This window comes from Phalaenopsis equestris, unplaced genomic scaffold, assembly GCF_001263595.1.
Source record: "Phalaenopsis equestris unplaced genomic scaffold, ASM126359v1 Scaffold000272, whole genome shotgun sequence".
NCBI classification, from domain to species: Eukaryota; Viridiplantae; Streptophyta; class Magnoliopsida; order Asparagales; family Orchidaceae; genus Phalaenopsis; species Phalaenopsis equestris.
In genome coordinates this window covers 983,854-987,755 of record NW_018164714.1, presented here as the reverse complement: position 1 = coordinate 987,755, position 3,902 = coordinate 983,854, and the positions used below count along the sequence as shown (strand labels likewise).

At 31.0% G+C, this 3,902-nt stretch overlaps 1 protein-coding gene across 1 annotated transcript in view; it reads left to right on the top strand.

Annotated features, from left to right (window-relative positions):
• LOC110024730 (isoleucine--tRNA ligase, cytoplasmic-like) overlaps positions 1-3,902 on the top strand; it is a 99,978-nt gene that overhangs the window by 878 nt on the left and 95,198 nt on the right. The gene's annotated exons all lie outside the window — the stretch shown is intronic.

Sequence of the window (3,902 nt, the reverse complement as noted above, 5' to 3'; positions counted from 1 at the left end):
GACAAAATTTCAATGGTGGGGTTTATCCCTCATGTCTGGACATCGGATGATGGGTACTATGCTGAATTGAATCCAACATCTGAATAACTCCATTTAGTCTTCCCAATGTGGCATAAAAAGACCCATTTCTAATGTGATGGACCTCTCTCAACAAGAGTAATTCAGGAATAAGGCCCTGTTTGTGGTTACCTATTTGGTGCGATGCGTTTTGAAAGCGCACCCAAGGTCGTTTGACAGATTATTTAAAAAGTTGTGTTTTTAAACAGCTGAAATCCGCATTTTCACACTGTTTCTGGCTAAGTGCGGCAACAACTTTCTAGTTGCGGTCTGGCTTTTCAAAAAAAAAAATTATAATAGTCACCGCAGTTTTTTAAACAACGGATTATTTTTCAGCAGCTTATTAATAAGTTGCAGCAACCCCAAATAGACCCTCTATAGATCTGAATGGTGAAAAGTTCTTTTATCTTTGGTTGTTGTGCCTCTGGCGTTAGTTTTCCTCGAACTCAAGACTGTCTTGGGCTCTCAACGTGAAGTTGGTTCAAGTCTCCACACGGGCTCAGCTGGAACTGTGGGCAACCTTTCCTCTTCAAGGGGAAGCTAGTTCTTATCCTTTGTGTCCTCACCATCTTAATGTCTACAGTGTCATTACCCACCATTTCAAGAACACCCTGCTCAGCGAAAGAGATCACCCCTCTGATTGTGCATTCTAATTCAACATGCCCAAATCCATATCACTTGCAATACTTTTCGGGATAGATTAAGGGATGTTGATTAGTTTTACTTGTTCTCCAGTTTGACTCAACTTTCCCTCTAACGGGGCCAGCTTAGATGTTATGTGAATCTTCTTCCAATTTGCATTTATAAAAGAGAGAATATTATACCAATTAAAGAGGCAAGGGATGATAAAAAAGAGGGTTGGTGGTGATAAAAGCATAATGGAGGCTAGCATAACTGATGTCCTTTGAACAACACTAGAAAATTGTAAAAATTGATGATTCCATTTTGGCTTGGTTATCTTAAATAGAAACAATACATAAATTTCTCAATAATAATTTTTTTTATTTGCTTCAAGCATTGTTCTTATTCATGAGCACGTTCAAAATTCTTAGTTGTTGATTATATAAACTCAATCACACTTCGCATGTCTTTTGATGATAACAAATAAATGATGGGTGATATTAATATGTTTATCCTAAGTTATCTCAAATTTGTGGAGTTAAGATCATTTGAACTGGTAGTTGAAGAAGTGCTTAGGTTATGAGTAGGATATGGAAATAACAAGACAAATAAGAGCTCAATTTCTTTAACACACTCATATCACTGGCATTTACTCATTTAACTTGAATCACTCATTTATTGCATATCTTGATAACCTAATTTTTTAAATTACTCTTAAATACGTATTTTCTTTACAAATTAATTAAAATGATAAAAACTTTATATCACCACAATATGGCCATATTTTTATCTCATTTTTTAGATGTAAGACATTATGAAATTGTGGCTTGAATTATCTTTCAATGTTATGCTTAATTTGGAAAATAATAAAGGAGAATATTTTCAATCTCTTGAATAATCCAAAAATATTTATTTACAATGATAAATCGTCTATATCTCCACACCACGACCATATTTTTATCTCATTTTTGGGATGTAAGACATTAACATTATTTATAAAATGATGACTTGTATAATCTTTCAATGTTATGCTTAAATTAAAAATTAATATAGCGTTATATTTTCTCTCTCATTTATAATATGAAAATAATTATTTCGCATATTTTAAGACAATAAATGTTTTTTCACTAAATAAATTATGTGAAATACTTTATTAATAATTAAGAATAATTATAAAATGAATTCTAACATATATTTGATTAGCTTTCACTCAAACATGTACTTACTAGCCACACTTGTATTATAGTTGAACTAATTTAATAAATTGTGAGATAATTACATAGTTTCATATAAGTTCCTATAGCAAAATTTTCTTCCTTTTTTTTGGTTGATTTTTTTTGCATAATATGTTGGTCTAAATGCTTTTCTAAGTGTATTAAATCTTTGGGAATTTATTTAGATTTTTTCCATATTTTAGTTTTACTCATTTCTTGAACCAAAACTTGTAAAATCTGTCTAAATTTGACACCTATGTAGACATCGAATTTCACCATGTTTGGGCTGACCAATTCATGCCTTAAGTGCACAAATTCTCTTATTTATTGATTGGAAAATTCTTTAATTTTAATCTCCATTATTCCCTTGAATAAATCCCATGAAATCAAGTACATTTGAGCCTCATTTTTATAATTTCAAGCCCATCTTGGGATAAATTTCAAGCCTCATTAATGATCTAAAATAATTTCAAATCTTCTACCAAATAAGCTTGACCAAAATTTACCTCATCTTAAATCGATTCAATTTCTTTCCTTACTCTCCCTCCAAAGTCTTGGCCGATTTTTCTCTTCTTTTTTTTTAAGTGGAGTGCTTTGATTTCTTTTTTGTGTGCTAACCCTAAGTATTCCTCAAGTAAAACTTCTTTGGTTCGAGAAAGATCTCTTGGAGAAATTTCTTCAAATCATTGGTTCCTCAATCTCACATCAAAGATTTATGTCAAATCTATATTATTATATTTAACTTTCTTAATTACATGATATTACTTGGGAGAAATAAATTGATATGTTTTTAAAATTAAGTTTTCAATTATTTTTTCATTCTTACCTCGGCGGTTGGCGGGTTTCTAACATAATATATTACGTGATTTAAAAGTTTCTTTGTTACTTATAATTGTGTCTTGTTAGCTTGCTAAGTGAGTTTCAAATCCTAATAAAGAATATTGCATGATGGTTTAATCAACATTAAAAATGCAAGTTGTTGAAATATATTATGTTAAAAAGGTTACATTCATTTTTAGAATGTTGTGTGTTTGTTTCATAGTGTATTTCATATAAGCATTCACATAAACTTCACATACCAACTTAAACTTTTATTGAATTTTCCTTGTTAATTATTTTTAGCTTGGGTTGAGTGAAAATCTTTTTAAAATTTTGAATGAGCGAAATTAGTTGATTGTATTTGAGCGAAGAGCTTGCCTGGTGTATGAAAGTTTAGTGTTTGGAATTGTGCTTGTTCGGTATAGGATAACACAATGTTTGAGTTGTACTTTCCCGGTGTAGGAGAGTGCAAAAGATTGGTTATAATTTCCATCTGATTAGTGAAATTCCTAGTCATAGGTGTCGACTTAGGCCGGTTTTGAACATAGTCGAATCATGTAAAAATAATTTATCTCTTGTTTTTTTTCTTTTTGCATTGTTTTATCTACTTGGTTATTTTTTTCCTTAACTAATAGCATTGAAGACTTTATAATTCAAGTTTTCTACAAAATTGTTTTCTATAAAATTAAAAATCAAGAATTTTTTAATTAAAAATAAAAAAAGAAATTTATTTTTACCCAATTCAGCATTCTCCTCTTGGGTGCCATACCATATATTAATTAGTATCAGAGCCTCGACTCATTCATTCGGCTTAATATTCTAGAGTAGATACATCAAAAATATATACATTTTTAAACCCATATTTTATACTTATTTTTGGTGATATTGCACTTTAATTTAATATATTTTTTATATTTTATTGCAGGTTATTGATTTTTAGGACTTGGAGCAAAAAGAATAAAAATTGGAGTCAAAATGGAGAATTTAAAAAATAGTTTAGCGCCAACGGCATCAGACTGGGCTCTAACTGCGTTGTTTGACTGAGAAAATGGATTAATTAAATTGCCTCTTGCGCCGACGGCACCAGTGTCGGTGCAGACCCTGTTTCTAGAAGATTCGACGAATTTGGATGCTTTTTGAAGAGTTTTTGGATGCACCTATTGGAGAACCGACCCTAGGCTCTATTTAGGG